This window comes from Eumetopias jubatus, unplaced genomic scaffold (genome assembly GCF_037043125.1).
Source record: "Eumetopias jubatus isolate StellerSeaLion01/CBP00866 unplaced genomic scaffold, mEumJub1_p1.0 scaffold_2, whole genome shotgun sequence".
Classification (NCBI taxonomy): domain Eukaryota; kingdom Metazoa; phylum Chordata; class Mammalia; order Carnivora; family Otariidae; genus Eumetopias; species Eumetopias jubatus.
The window spans coordinates 161,311,986-161,328,663 of record NW_028274808.1 but is presented as its reverse complement, the minus strand read 5'-3'; the positions used below and the strand labels follow the sequence as shown (position 1 = coordinate 161,328,663).

General features: G+C 45.4%; 1 pseudogene; it reads left to right on the top strand.

The window, feature by feature from the left end:
• The first annotated feature begins 1,900 nt into the window (after window positions 1–1,900).
• On the top strand, window positions 1,901–2,177 carry LOC148164920 (signal recognition particle RNA; annotated as a pseudogene).
• The last annotated feature ends 14,501 nt before the right edge of the window (window positions 2,178–16,678 follow it).

The following is a 16,678-nucleotide window of genomic DNA, read 5'->3' as shown; positions in this document are numbered from 1 at the left end:
CTGAGGGGCGGGGAGTGGCGGAGCGAGGGAGCCTGGGCCGCGGCCGGCGGCGCGGGGAGGAGGGGCGGCCCGAGCGCGCCGCGTGCAGCCCGCGCTCAGAGCTCTCCCGCCGCGCGCCCGGCCCCGCCCCGTCCCCGCCGCTCCTGCGCCGGTGCCCCCGGGCTCCCGCCCCCGCGCCCCCCGGCCCGGCCTTTCTCGTCGCCTCTTTATTTCCTGCTTCACCCTCTTTGGGCTGGAGCGCCGGGCCAGGCCCTCTCTCGCGTGACTGCAGCAGCCGCGCCTCGCGGGTCCCCCGGACCGACCCCGACGCGGCGGCGCCGGCGGCCAGGGGCCCGAGGGAACCAGGGACGGCCTTGGACGCTGGATGACTCGAGGGGCCGCGCCTCCTGCGGCCCGCGGGCTGGGGAAGGCGGGCGCCGCGGAGAGGGCCGGCGGGGACGCGAGGCCGTTTCCCGTCTAAGCTTTTTCCTTCCAGCAGCTTGTCCCCCAGCAGCCCCGGGTTTTGCATTTGGGGCGAGTGAAGAAGGCAAGGGGCAGGATGACTACGTCCAACTTTTAGTTTCTCCCCGTGGTTCCAGCCAGATGGCACCGGCGGGGACCCAAGAAGTAAATGGGGTCAGGACATGGGGTTGTTGGAAAGCCCTGGCCAGCGGCGGGCCGCCTGCCTGGTAGAGGGCGCCGGGAGGAGAGAGGAATCTGGGTTTGGGCGGAGGCCAGCAACGGCGCGCTCGGGCAATTTGTGACATTAGCAGGTACAAAAGAGAAGTCTGGGTTCGGGGTGAGGACTAGAGACTATCCAAGGAGGGATTTGAATCCGGATAGACCGAGAACCAAACTTTTCCGCATCGATAAAACAAACCTCTCTCGCGGACCTAACGTCTTTAGGTTTTGAGAAGGGTGCAGCATCGGTTTAGACACATTTCCCGCATAAAAGGTCGTGGCTTCTGGCTCAAAGCGCGAATCTACACGGTTTAGCCAATTTGTTCACCGGAAGTGGAGAAGCCAGTTCCTGAATGTGAAACAATTCTACAAAGTTGCAGTTCAGTGCTTTCAACAGAGGTCCTACCGTACAAGTGGAACCCGTGATAATTCTTAAACCGATATATTTAATGATAAATTGAATTAGAAGAGAAACTAATATAATTGAAGGTAGCTTTTTTTCTAACCAAGGCTAACATACTGGGAAATACATAAATACTACCTTACTTATGAAGTGTTATTCGTGTCACATATGCGGGCCATTGATAGCTGATATCTGCAGAACTGGGGTGTAAAGAAAAGACAACTGCTGAGTGACGTTCTCCAGTATCATGGTGACTCTATGTTTCAATGGATTTAAGGAGTAATACACCTGCTTATAAAGTCATTCAGCCAACATCTTTCCAAAAAGATATTGATGGGTAGTAAACTATGATTTCTTAACACTGTCAATCATGACGTTCTTTACATTCATGACCTTCAATTGCCACCATAACATCAGATGATTATTATTGTCTTTTGCAGATGGGTAAAAGAAGGCTTAGAGGGTCAGGTGTCCTACCTCCACAGCGTCAGCCACGTGTTAACAAATGAAGTGGGTCTGCTAAGCAGGAGCGTAGAGGACAGCAAGACACCCAATATGGCCGGTGGGATAACAGGTCTAGAGTGGTTTTAAGACTTGAAGAAAGTCACAAAACAAGTTCAGGAGCAAACTTGAGTCTAAAACTCGGGCCTCAGGACTCAATTTCACAGACATTCCATTCTACAGGCATTAATCCAAAGCCTTCAATGATATGGAAATTTGATGCCATAATAGAGTTCAGTATTTCTGCCAATATCGGCACAGTGGCTTGCAAAGTCCAGAGGACCAAAAACACCACTGACAATGAAAATTGAACATCATCTGATTACTGAGTGCTATGCCGGGCGCGGTGGCGCGCGCCTGTAGTCCCAGCGACTCGGGAAGCTGAGGCAGGAGGATCGCTTGAGCCCGGGAGTTCTGGGCTGTAGCGCGCTATTTCGATAGGGTGTCCGCACTAAGTTCGGCATCAATATGGTGACCTCCCGGGTGCGGGGGACCACCAGGTTGCCTAAGGAGGAGTGAACCGGCCCAGGTCGGAAACGGAGCCGGTCAAAACTCCCGTGCTGATTACTGAGTGCTACATCAGCATGTTCAAAGGATCTTTTGCATGCCTTCTAACAGCCTATTGCCTAAAACCGAAGTGGTCAATATAGACAAACACCCAGATTGAAACTCAGGCAGTGAATTACATACACAACAAATCAATGAACACCGCAGATCTTGTCAGACTCATGAATAATTAAATACATTTTTACCCTACCACAAGGTTAGTGTTCACAGGTCTAAACTGGAAAAGGCATCAGTTGAAGAATAAGCCTAGCCTCAGCTTCACTCAGTGAGGAAACATTTGGAGGAAATAAGAGGTAGTCATAAAAATGTTGACAAGTTAATGGGAGAACGTGGAGGAAAAGTATTTCACACATACGGGCCAGCTAGTGTAAAGGTATAGCGTCAAAACTGAGAAAAGTAGACAAATGGTAGGATGGGATACAGGCTAGCACTGAACAGCCTAAATAAATTTGAGGGAAGCAGTCACTCCAGGTGTTACACCCCTTGCTCCACAGTGTGGTCCGTGAACCCGTAGCATTGGCCTCACCAGCGAGGCTGTTCGAAGTGCAGACTCTATAAGGTCCCACCCGAGACCTACTGAATGAGACTCTGCATGTAAAGTATGAGGAGCACTGCCCCAGCCAACCGCTTGTGGTGGAAGTCTCAGTTTTGGCCTGCCTGGTTTCTAGATTCTACTTTGGGCAACTTCCCCATTTTCAGAACCTAGGGTTCAAGTACGGCTGACCCTGCCTTCTGGTTCCAGAGGAAGGCATGTGATCCAGGCCTGGCCAATGAGAGCACCGCTCATGGCCCAGCCACAGTGATTGATTCAACAAGGAGAACGTAATATAAGCTGAGCCAATGAGAGTCCACGGGGGGGCATTTAGAGAAACAAGTACTCCTCTCCTCGTGTTTGCTGAAGTGATAGGATAAAATCTAGAGCTTCCATATTTCCACGGCCTGAGATCCAAGCCAACGTGGAAAAATGGAAATGAGGAATGGAAGAGAGATCCTAACAACATCATTCATATACTTGCTGCCAGATCTATACTCTGGACTTTTCAGCAACTCAAGCCAGTAAAGTCCTTGTTTTCTTGGGCCAGTTCAAATTGAGTGTCTGCTACTCGCAATTGAAAGAATCCTAGTAACCAGTGTCTTCCTGTCCCCCAAATTAATTAGGTTTAGTCTGAGCTCATGATGTCTACTTTTCCTATCTTCTCTACAAACTAAACCAATATTTGAATTCCTTCAGATCTGCCTCCTCCGTGAGGCCTTCCAGATTCCTTCCCCCCACCCACCACCACCTCTGATGAACCACTATATCCAGGTGCTTCCATACTCTCCCCTCCGTTGCTACCAATTTCATGTCTTTCCCTCTCCCACCACCCCTCTTTGCTTGGTTTACGGTACTCAGCCTTCAGACAAACCAAGAAAAACTGAGATGTCCTTGTTACATGTTCTTATAACACCATCCAGCCGCCCTTCACGGACCTTGTAAATATGTCTATGCCATATCTTAACACAGCATGGAGGCAGGTGAGTGGATGGTTATAAGAATGAACCCTGGATCCAGACTGTGTGGACCAGCTCTCTGAACTTGGGCAAGTTTCTTAACCTCTCTGTGCTGCAATTTCTGTCTCTAGAAAATGAAGATAGTAAGAGTACCCCTCATAGAATGTGCCTGCATTAATTTATGTAAAGTATTAAAAATATTCCTGGCATATACTAGCCGCTATATAGAATAGCTGCTATTATTATGCCAGTGATTATTTGATTAATGTCTGAGTCTCAACCCTTACCCGACATAAGACTGAGAGCCAGTCCTGTTTTCACTCACCATTTTACACCTGAAGAAAAACACAAGGGCACCTGGGTGGCTCAGTCAGTTAAGCATCTGCCTTCAGCTCAGGTCATGATCCCAGGGTCCTGGGATTGAGCCCCCGCATCAGGCTCCTGCTCAGCGGGGAGCTTGCTTCTCCCTCTCCCTGCTGCCCGCTCTGCTTGTGCTCTCTCTCTCTGTCAAATAAATAAAATAGAAAGAAAGAAAGAAAAAGAAAGAAAAGAAAAAAAGCCTTATCCATAGGAGGAGCCAAGAGAGTGAATATTAAATTGTGGGATACTTGCCTCTCTCCAAGTGGCCTGGAAGTTCCTGGAGGGAAAGAAGCTTGTCTTGTGCATTTGTAAAAGTCTCATCCGGTCTCAGGCCCTGTGCCTGGCACATTCTTTCCTTTCCTTTTTTTTCCTCATTGCCAAATAGGTTATTGCAGCTCATTTGATATGCAAATGCTAGTAAACATTTGGCCGTCCTTGGGGAAAATATTTTGCTGGCTGTAGAGTTTGCTCCTGAAATGGTTTCTGTGGATTATATTTCAATTCTGTAAGGAACTTTATGGCAGCCTTTTTCCTTTTCTTTTTCTTTCTTTTTTTTTTTTTTAAGATTTTATTTATTTGCCAGAGAGCAAGAATGCAAGCACAAGCAGGGGGAGCTGCAGGCCAGGGGAGAGGGAGAAGCAGGCCTCCCGCCGAGCAGGGAGCCTGATGCGGGACTCAATCCCAGGACCCCGGGATCATGACCTGAGCCAGAGGCAGAAGCTTAACCGACTGAGCCACCCAGGCGCCCCATCCTCTTTACTTTTCATCGTGTATCAGACACCTGTTTACTAAAGACATACTTTGTGCCAAAAGCTGTGTGAGACACTGGTGATCCTAGGATAAAAGATGGCAGTCCCAGTGTTTATACTGCTTGACTTCTAATGCAGTGTTCATTGGCATTGTTTATGGATGTCTTTGCTACTTTTTGCTTGCAATTAGTCTAACATAAGGATAAGCTAACTTTGGAGTGAACATCAAATTAGAGTTCCTATAAGAGGGAAACTACATCGAAGATCATGAGTGTATTTGTGGTGGTTAAGACTCCCTAAGCTTTCAGAACAATTGGCTTAGTTTGGAGTACCAATTGAAATGTTGTGGACCGATTTTTAAGCTAGGTTGGAACATGATTCGATTGTTATTTGCTTATACATTTTGATTAACTGAAAGAAAGCTGGCTACTATCCGGGGAAAGAAGGTTGAAAGAGCAAAAGCACTCTTTGTGAGGCCAGTTAGAAATCCGTGGCAAGAGAGTCCCAGAGTTGTCAGTAGCCTGGGTTTACTTAAGGAGCAGCAATGGGAAAACAGAAGTGGACAGATTGAATGCTTTTTGCAGATTGTCGGCTGAATTTGGTGATTGACAAGGATGAGCCAAAGATGAGTCCCAAGTTTCCAACTGTAATGGAAAGAATGTCTTTTTTTTTTTTTTTTAGAGAGGGGGCAAGGGGCAGAGGTAGAGGAAGAGAGAGAATCTTCAGCAGACTCCATGCCTGGCTCAGAGCCCCAGGCAGGGCTCCATCTCACAACCCTGAGATCATGACCTGAGCCAAAATCAAGACTCGGATGCCTAACGGACTGAGCTCCCCAGACTCCCCAAGAATGTTATGTTTTTTTTGTTTTTTACCATAGGGAGTGCTGAAGGAGAAAGTTCAGGTGTAGATGGTTGGAAAGAAGTGAGATTGGTTTCACAGGCGTTGAATTTCAGATAACCATGAAAAACCTGAATAGTTATATCAAGTACAAATCTGGGGCTCAGAAGAAAAGTCTGGGGACGCCTGGGGGGCTCAGTCGGTTAGGCGTCTGCCTTCAGGTCAGGCCATGATCCCGGGGTCCTGGGATCAAGTCCCGCATCGGGCTCCCTGCTCAGCGAAGACCCTGCTTCTCCCTCTGCCTGACACTCCCCCTGCTTGTGCTCTCTCTCTCTCTCTAATAAATAAATAAAATCTTTTAAAAAATTAAAAAAAGAAGAAGAAATGTCTGGATTGGAGATTCATCTAAAAGTAATTAATACATAGGAGATAATGCAAGACATGCAGTTATGGATGAAATTGCCTGGGGAGAGTGTAGAGTAAGAATAGACGAGGGGAAATTCATGAAGAGCTCCACCATGGAAGGATCAGGTGGAGGAACAGGATCCAAAGAAAACTAATAGAAAGCTTCTAAAGTGGTAGAGGAAAAGCAAACAAATGTGCAACATTGCAAAAGCCAAAGAGTATTTCAAGATGGAGGGAGTAGTCAAATGCATCAGATACAGCTAAGAGCTCAAGGAAGATTAATAATAGTAACAATGTTCAGTTCTTGAGCAAGGCTTTAAGATGTATTTAATCCTTCTGACAACCCTTTGAGGAAGGCAATATTATAATCCCCATTTCAGAGAAAACTGAGGCGCAGAGTGTTAAGTAATCTGCCCTGATTCCTGTAAGTATCCTCTCAGCAAAGCCTATTACTCAGGGGTCCTCTGAATTCTCTCCAGGGCAGTTTGCAGGGGGTGGTTAGGATAGAACACCTATCGGAATGGGTTGGAAGGTGAAAGGGAAGGGAGAAGACAGTAAAGATGTTTGGCTTTGAAGGGAAAGAGATGGGGTGGTAGAGGCTTGAAGAGCTCAAAAGTACCTTTAATGGGTGGCTCTCTGCCTGGTTTGCAAGGACATGGCTAATCTGGCTCTGCCCCATCTCTTCCAAATTTTAAACCAAACAAGTACATCATTTCATGTCTTGCTTCCAGGTCCTTAGGCTCGTGACACCCCTCCGCCCACCCTCAGCCAATTCTTCTTCCATTTCAAGTCCACTCATTCCTCAAAATTCAGCTCAAACCTTACTTCCCAAGGAAGTCTTCTCAGTCTCATCTTTCCTTGCTGACTTTTTATCAAAGGTCACTTTTTGTACTTCTCTAGAAACCTCAAATTCCTGGCACAATGCCAAGCACACAACAGGAGGCTCTCTATTAGCAGGTAATTATTTTACCTGAAACACTTGGCTCACTTGCTCAGAACCATTTTACTCACCATCCTGCTTTCCTGGTGGTTTTCTCTTTTCTCCAAGTTCTGATCTAAATTTTATAGAACTGACAGCCTTCCTGGGTAAGGGGAAGGCGGGGCTTGGAAGGGAAGTGCTCTGTAAGGAAGTTGAAGCAAATGAGCCTCTCTTCTTCGAAATGAGATTTTTCTAGAGAGGGGTGCCTGGGTAGCTCAGTCAGTTAAGCATCTGCCCTTAGCTCAGGTCATGATCTCAGGGTCCTGGGATCGGGCCCCGCGTCGGGTTCCCTGCTCAGGGGGGAGCCTGCTTCTCCCTCTTCCTTCCACTTGTTCTCTCTCTCAAATAAATAAATAAAATCTTTAAAAATTAAAAAAAAACAAGAAATGAGATTTTCTAGAGAGATTTGATGATAAAGTAAAGAGAGATCCCAGCAGTTTAAGGGAGGCAAGAGAATCAGTGGAAAGGTTTGATCATATTATTTGTCCCTTGTATCATGATTATTAGTGTGGGGAGACCCTGAGTATGTTTGTCGTCAAAAAATGAAGGGCTAGTGAACCTAGCAGTAAGGCTTGATGAAGGTAGTTATTAGTAGGGTAGAGGGACAGATCAGGAGCCCTAGAGCTTTGGAAAGGAAGAAGTCCATCCATCAGGTTGAGGAAATTAACACAAAATCGCTTCCATCTTCTCAGTAAAGGAGGCAGGAAGGAAGATAAGCTCCACGGTCACTCCTAAGAGGTTTTGACTGCTCTGTTCACTGCTCTATCCCTCAGAATAGGGAGACACATAGTAGGTGCTCAATAAATACTTGTTGAGTGGGGATATTATTGAAAGTGTTTGAAAGAAGATTGGAAGACCTCCCAAGTATAGACTCTCTAGGTAAGGTGAATAGTTGTTCTATAGCCTGATCAGCAATAGAACAGGCTTTCCTTGGGGGCATTTACATTCCTTCCATATCCATAAACACTATTTTCAATAAAGGGAACGTAGGTCTTTTTGCCAAATTATACCCTCATACCCTGGCAGCCCATATGTGATCATTTCCATAGCTTTAATAAACCCCAATCGCCACCTGATGGGAGGGCAGGGATTCACATGTGGCACCTGGAATGAGTTTTCCTTCAGGGGGCAGTACCTGTAATGAACTTTGGTCCTGAACTTCTAGAAACTTGGCAACCATTGAAAACAAGATACAATTGTCCTGAACTCTCTTTCTGTTCAGCTTTGTCCCCAGTGGGGGGTTAAGGCTCTACTCTTCCATTTCTTCTTAAAAAACAGAGTCAGACGAGATTAAGGATGCCACTGACAAGTCCATGGGGGTGGTGTCCTCCTGGTGGTGGCCATGATGCTCTGTACCTTGTAAAGCTCTATACACATCCTAGCCATCACTCGCCATCAGGATGACCCAGAAGAGGTAGACTGTAAGCGACTGACTGGCTGAGAATGCTGGATTCATTGAATAAGACTTTCAAGATCTGCATGAACTAGGCAAATGGATTCAAAAGTTTCAAGAGTACTACTTAATTAGAATAATTACAAATTATGCTGTATTGTTGGTATTCTGGTTCAATTGGAAGCTTTGTAACAATGATACTGTAGATGTTTTCATTTTAGGCACGCTACACTCATTGCTGTGTGGACTTTTTTCCCCCTAGGGAGAGGGGTTAATTATGAGCCATTTGGTCAAAGTCAGTGTTATAAAATAATGAGTTTCAGCAGCAGCTGTTACTGAGTGCTATAGATTATTATAACTTTTTAAAGAGCTATTATTATTTTGACTAAGCACAAAGCATCAATTTCTTGTTTTAATATTTTTAATTAAAACATACATTCAGAAAGGTGCATAAGTCTTAAGTGAATTGTCACAATGCAGACACACCTGTGCAACCACCACCCAGGTGAAGGAATAGAACATTACCAGCATCCTTGAAGGCCTTCCTCGAGCTCCTCCAGATCCCTGACCTCTCTTCAACAGGCGTAAGCCCTATCATGACTTCTACCACCATAGCTGTTTTGCCTGGGTTTTTTGTGTGCATGTGTGTTATGTCACCTTTTTGCCTGGTTTCTTTTGCTCAGTATTATGTATTCAGCCACGTTGCTCAGAGAAGCTGTGGTTCATTAGTTTTTGTCGCCGTGTAGTATTCCATCATCTGAAGAGCCAACAATCTGTTCACAAATTCAACACTGGTAGATATTTGGTTTTTTTCTAGCCTGAAGCTATTACCAAAAATGCTCCTATTAGCATTCTTGTCTGTGTTCTTTGGTGTACATATACACACATTTCCACTGAGCATATACTAAGGCATAAAATGCTCAGTCATTGAGCATGCACGTGTTCAACCTGGGCAGATAATGCCAAACACGTTTTCTTTTCTTTTCCTTTTTTAAGATTTTATCTATTTATTTGTCAGAGAGAGACAGCACAAGCAGGGGGAGCGGCAGAGGGAGAAGCAGATTCCCTGCTGAGCAAGGAGCCCGATGCAGGGCTCAATCCCAGGACCCTGGGATCATGACCTGAGCCGAAGGCAGATGCTTAACCAACCGAGCCAGCCAGGCGCCCCTCAAACACGTTTTCTAAAATGGTCATACTGATGCTCCCACTACCAGAGCGTTAGGTCCAGTTGCTCCACATCCTCCCCATACCTAGTATTATCTTTTTAACTTTAGCCATTTTGGCGAGTGTGTGTGTAAATATATACCTATATTTTACAGTTGTGTATATATGGTTATGTGTATATAGCTGTATTTCACTGTGGTATTAGAGGACTGTATTTTAATAAACAACTAATTGTGTTTCCTTTTATAGCAGAACAGGGAGAACCATGTACGATTTCATAAGGATCATTAAGATGTTTTTGGTCATGAGTGCACATCATCCTGTTTCCTTTTAGGCCCATCTCAGTGATCAGTCCATGTCCCAACCAATACAAAAACAATAATATTGACGTGTGACACCTCCATCTGACCCATCTAGCAAACAAAAGGATTCGTCTAATATGTCCTTGAAACAAAACAAGGTAGAGAAATAGTCAATGACTATAAGCAATAACAGAAGAACAACCAAATTTTTAAAAACAAAGTATAAGTGGTAGAGTAACTGACTATTACAGTTAGATTCATCTAATTCAACCAACTCAAAGCCAAAAGAGGTTAAATAATTAAGACCCAGTTCCGTTGCAGACAGAGCCAGAAGTAGAATTCAAGTCCATACACCCTTAGCCTTTTATAGGATACGCAGAATTTTAGTCGATGGACTGAGTTTCTGAAATCTGAAATTTCTTTAAATTTAATTTCCCAAAGTTCAGATTAATTTCATCAGTGCACTAAGTTAACCATGAAAAAGACCACTATGTCTTGTTTGTTGTTGTTGTTGTTAAGATTTTATTTATTTATTTGAGAGAGAGAGAGTGCACGCATGTGGAAGAGTACAGGTGGTGAGGGGAAGGGGTGGGGAGAGGGAGAAGCAGAGTCCCCAGTCCCAGGACCCTGTGATCATGACCCGAGCCGAAGGCAGACGCCTGACAGACTGAGCCACCTGGGCACTCCCCACTATGTCTCGTTAAAGAACAAAGTTCAGCTGAGTAAATTGAAAGAGCTAATTGGCTTTATTTAAGACTCAGGAGTCAGCAGCATCCCATCTAACAAATAGTAGGCTGTTCCAAGGAGTTGTATAAAATGGAAGGCTTTGATAGGCAGAACCGCGTGGGACAAGGAAGTTAACTAGCAGAAGAAAAGAAAGGATGGTTTCAGGCAAGGTCACTTTCCCCTTGGGGAAAGGGCAGGGGGTCTTGTGCGGATTACCTCACTGGGGCTGATTTGGAAATTCCAGCCTGATGAGTTTAAAACCCAGCGAGGCTGAAACTGCAGTTAGGTTAGACATGAAGTCTTGGTGACTCCGTTTGGGGCCTGTTGTTTCTTTTTAACAGTCTCCCCCCCCCCCCCCCCCCCCCGCCTCCCCGGCTTTTGATCCAACTCTCAGCCTAACGGAGAGATGTGATCGAAATTCAAGGCATTAGCACCACTCTCAGCTACGGCTCTAGTTCTCGAAACTTTCATTCACCCTGGGTTTTGCTGACTCTCTGTGGCACTCATGAGTCATGACTTCAGGCTCACAATTTTTTAGTTGGTCATTCTCTTTGTTCCTTTTCTGTCATTCCTGCCTCAGGGAGATCATTTGCTTGGTGGGTGGTGGCTGCAAACATGCATTTAAAGCTCCTAGGAGAATACAGCACACCAGGGGGGTTACTGTAACTATAAGCAGGATAATGCCCAACATTTGGAGTGCGCTTCAGAGCCATGGTCCCCAAGACCGAACCAAAGAATGACCCCATTGAAGAAGTCACCCTTTTAAGCCAAGTGGCTTTCTCGGAACGCTTACATAACTGAGTTGCAGCTTCCCCAGAAGTGTTAATTCAGGTACAGCAGGTTCTGTTGGCCACAGCTCAGATACTTCCTTACTCAGAACGCTTTGGCCAGAGAATCTGAGGATCTTTGCTGGGCAGCTAGTGTCTTAACAACAGAATCTGCAGGGTCTCCAAGAGTTCAGGAGAAGTTTCTAATCATATTCTCATTTGTATTTACTCCTAAACCCGGGGTCAGTCAGGGTTTTAGCATATATAGGAAGGGAATCTCCAAACCTGAAATAAAAAGTCATCTTGAGTGCCTTATAAAGGTAAGTGCTGCTGACGAGCTGTCTCAGTGAGTGGGGACGGATCTGGTCTAGATAATCATGGGAACAGAAGGGTCCAAATGTGCTAAGATTCACATAGGTAAGTGTGTCTAACTGGGTACATACTTCTAAGTGGGGGATGGGGTGGGGGGAGGGGAGGATTGACATTGAGATTCAAAGAGAAGTTGGTCCTGGGGAGGATCTCTTGCATCATGACAAATCCAGTGATCTGAGAGTTAACCACCACCCCCCCAAACTTAGCTAGGGATACAATGAGGGCATTATCTCTCCAGGCCAATGCCAGAGTAAAGAAAAGAACAAGGAGAAAGGGTTTCATGTTTAATTTAAGTATGAGATCTTCATCCAGCATCTTGGGTGAAGGCAGTCTACTTTGATGTCAGCCACTTCTCTTCCTTGTCAATTCAATTTGTAGTTCTGTATCAGCTGCCTAGGGCCAGATGTCAGGTGGAGCCTTCTTTATCAGTGAGATATGTACCCAAGGCTCAGTGTGTTCTAGTTTTGCAGTAGAGTGTGTTCAGGAGCACTTGGGAAGGTCCCTTCCCATGAGGCACAATGAGGCTGTCCTCCTCTGATGACACTTCCAGAAGACCCGGTTACCAGGCTTTAGACTGTGACCAACAGGATCCCTTGAAATGGGATTCAGAAAAGCTTCTTTAATCTGCTGATGATATGCTTAAACAGAAGACATAAGCATAAGACTTACTGTAGCTGGACATCCTAGCATGAAAGTTGTATAACTTCAGCAGAAGATTATACACCGATAGACGTTGATCTACCAGCAACTATCTTGTATAGAGTGACTTTCCCAAAGGGAGTACTGTGAACAGTCAGCAAGACCAAAGACAGTACTGTGGGCCATGGAAATCCAGTGGTGTCTGCAAGTTTAGACATTTTAAGTTTAAGGATCTCTCTAGTTCTCTCAACCTTACCTGATGATTGAAGGGTGATAGGGACAGTGGTAATCCCAAGAGGTTTGCAAGGTGTTTGTTAAGGCTCATATGATTTGCCAGTGAAGTGGGTACCTTGATCACTGGAGATTATAGAAGGCATACCCCAAGTGGGAAACACATTTTCCAACACTTTCTTGGCTACTGTGAGGACATCAGCCTTGCGACAGGGGAGGTCTTCAGCGCAACTGGAAAACACATATGATAACAAGAACATATTGATAACCCGTACCAAGTGGTAGCTGAATGAAGTCCAGCTGCAGGCATTCAGAGGGTCCAGAGGGAGGAGATCTGAGGCTTCTCAGGACAAAAATAGTTTGCCAGGATTGTGGCCATGGCAGGTCAGATATGGCTGGTAGACTGTTTTTGCAATTTTATAGAAGAGTCCCTACCAATATCTACTTATAATTTGGGTCATCTTAAATGTCCTAAGGTGGGGGAAGGAATACGGAAACCAAAAAATGGAGTTAGGTTTAGGTCCAGCTGTTTGTTTCATTTACAGCCATTGTTCACCCATCTTAATTTCTCTGATTCAGGAGCAGACTGTTGCCATGTTACCAGGACATCAGAATAGCAAACATTTGACAATGAAGAGCCATTTTTTTGCAGAAGCAGAATGGACTTCGTCCACACGCGCCACAATCTCATGCTTCTGCCTTTGCATGAGAGTCAGCCAGGACATCTCCTGGTACTCCATGCTTTCAGGGTGAGCCTTAATTTTGATGACAGCAATTTCAGAAGTTAAAAGAATAGCAGAATGGCAGTAAGAAGATCATTTACTTTTTGCCCATTTTTGATTGAGGTCCCAGAGGATGCAAGAAAATCTAATTGGTCTCCATAACATTCTAAAATCACAGATGACTCCAGGGGTGCCTGGGTGGCTCAGTTGGTTAAGTGTCTGCCTTCAGCTCAGGTCATGATCCCAGGGTCCTGGGATCGAGCTCCACGTCGGGCTCCCTTGTCAATGGGGAGTCTGCTTCTCGCTCTTCCTCTCCTTCTGCTCCTCGCTCTTCCTCTCCTTCTGCTCCTCTTCCCCTGCTCATGTTCTCTCTTTCTCTTTCTCTGTCTCAAATAAAATCTTTTAAAAAAATTCAACTTAAAAAAAATAAAATAATAAAATCAAATCAAAGATGACTCCAAAGGTGTCCCAGCTATTCATATCGATATTAACAGTATGTGTTTCTGGTAACTGGCATGCTCAGGTAAAGCATGAAGCTGTGCTGGTTGGGTGGATTTAGCTTGTGAGAGGTTTCCCTTTCCCAGCAGGTCATACTGAGTAATAACAACAACCAGCCTGAAAATTTCCTTTTTCACCTCTACGGTATGACATGTCAACAAACCAGAGTAGATAATGATTCGTTAAAGGGATATCTCCTAAGTCAGGATGAGTTGTCACGAAATGGAACTCCCTACCTCAGCTAGGAGGCTCACCTTCATCATGTAGAGGTAGTGAGAGAGCCAGATCAAGGGTGTTGCAACATTGAAGATGTAGATTAGATGGTAAAAGCAGAGGGATCTCAGGAAGTTAGTCTATTTGCAGAGAAATGTGGAGTCAGTTCGGAGTGAAGATGACTTGGGACAAAGTGTGAAGTTTCCAAATGAATGCCATTTCCTAGGGTCAGATCTGCGGATGCTTGGGCTCACTCCACAGCTGCGGCCCTAGCATGAAGACAGCTGGGCTAGGCACGAGCCACTGAGTCACACTGCATGCTCTCATCAGCGCGTCTACTACCATGTTCGTGCGTGAGCATTCCCAGGGCTTGATTGTCCCCGCCCTGCACAAATAAGGTGAAGGGTTTTAAAATAGTTAGATGGCCCTGAGGCAGGTGGTTCTTCCAGCGCCTGTTTTAGTCTTATAAAAATCTGCTTATGTTTGTCTTTCCAAGCAAAGCTTTCAGGGACTGAGATTTTAGTTAAGTTTACAGAGTGGAGAAGCTAATAGAGAAAAATTAGGATCCCGTAGTCTGCAATAAATCCACAAAGCCGTCCCTCACTTGTAGGTCTCAGAAATTCCTGAATTAGCTTAATTCTTTTTGGAGACAGCTGAACTGCTTCTGAGCTTCGCTCATGACTTAGGTACTGAATAATGTCTAGAGATCATTGTAGTTTTGCCTTAGAGACTTGGTCTCCCTTTTCAGCTAATTGTTACAGCAAATAGAGGACCCCTCTTTTGTGACTAAGCACAGCAAAAGGTCATCTACATATTACAAAAGTTTCGGTTTCCCAGGGAACTGGAGGGTACTTAAACCTCAGTGACGTTACTTGAGAGAAATAAGGGGGGCCCTCGGTGACCCGTCGAGGCATAACCATCTAGGTACAGTGTCGATTGCTTCAGGTGAAGGCAAATAGATATTGGCTGGTGATGTGTCCGCTGAACAGAGGTGCACAGCAGTGCCCTGAGCACCAGGTGGAACTTGTGACATAAGGGTGTTTGGGTTTGGAATGACTGGGAAACCGGAATAACCATCTTATTCATAGCCCTCAAATCTGGAACAAATTGCCCTCCCTGCCCATCAGGTTTCAGGATTGACAAAATTGATAGGAACTAGCTCAGGGAATGATTAGCCTCCTGGGTAGTAAGGTCTTCTACTATGTACTGGTATGAGGCCTTGTATGGCCTCAGGGTTGAAGGGACATTGAGGTAATGTAGGGATAGGGTCACTTTTATCTGTCTGAATCTTTATGGGTTCTGTACTTCTTATTCGTCCAATGTAAATATTAGAAGCCCATGGATTTTTGGGCTCCTCCATTAAATTTGGGGACTGTTGTTGAAATTCTTCCTCTTCTCTGTCAAGGACAGACTCTAAGGAACATAAAAGATCAGGTTCAGGTTGGTCAGGAAATTCTCAGGTGAAGTCTCCATTGGAGGCAAAATGAATTAGCCCTTTTAATTCAGAAAGGAGATCCCTACCTAATTGTCTGGAACTGACTGACACAACAAAAAGGAGTGTTTTTCAGTAAAAGGCCTGAGTCATTTGTACTGGTAGAGATAAAAATTCTCTCTGAACTTTATCAGACACCCTCTACCCCCAACGATGGAAACTACCTTTTTACTTTGAGGGATTTGTCATCTTGAGGGTGGGGTTTAAAGTAGAAAGTATAACTCCGGTATCTATTAAAATGTGCCAAGGTTTCCCATTAATTTTCACTTTAGTTTTTCCCCTTGGCTATTTAAGGGAGTTTCTGGTAATAGTCTAGCAGAGAAGCCCTCAGAGTCCCTTCAGCTGTGTGAGGGGCTCTCCTCTGCAGGCAAGTATGAGGGCATTTAAGAAGAATTTGCCTGGGGGGAGACTGGGTGGCTCAGTCCTTAAGCGTCTGCCTTCAGCTCCGATCATGATCCCAGGGTCCTGGGATCAAGCCCTGCATCGAGCTCCCCTGCTTGGCGGGAAGCCTGCTTCTCCCTTTCCCATTCCCACTGCTTATGTTCCCTCTCTCACTGTGTCTCTCTCTGTCAAATAAATAAATAAAATCTTAAAAAAAAAAAAAAAAAGAATTTGCTGAGCACCTGGGTGGCTTAGTCAATTGAGCATCTATCTGCCTTTGGCTCAGGTCATGGTCTCGGGGTCCTGGGATCGAGTTCCGAGTCAGGCTCTCTGCTCAGGAGGGAGTCTACTTCTCCCTCTCACTCTCTCTCTCTGCTCATCCTCTCTCTCTCTCTTTCAAATAAATGAATAAAATCTTTAAAATAAAATTTTAAAAAAAGAATTTGCCTAGGACAATCTCTTTTCCAGAGCCCCAGTTGATGAGAGCTGTGACCTTGATCTTTGGACCAGCGTTTTGCTAATGGACCCCTAGGAGGGTGCAGGGGTGGAGGCCCAGGTGTTGCTTTGGGTCTCTGCCCTTGGAGCTGTAAAGCTAATAGCTTGGCAGATTTTTGTTTGCAATCTTGCTCCAGGGTCCTTTCAAAATGCTCAGCTATAGTGACGAGTTCAGTCAGACTAGTGGCCTCCCATCCTATTTTCTGCCTTTTTATTGACACACTAATCTCGGGAGATAATCCATGTACAAAGAGGGCAGCCAGAGCAGGCTGGGTGACCTTATTTATTGCGTGGAACCCCAAATGTCATAGAGAAAGGACTACACACAGGC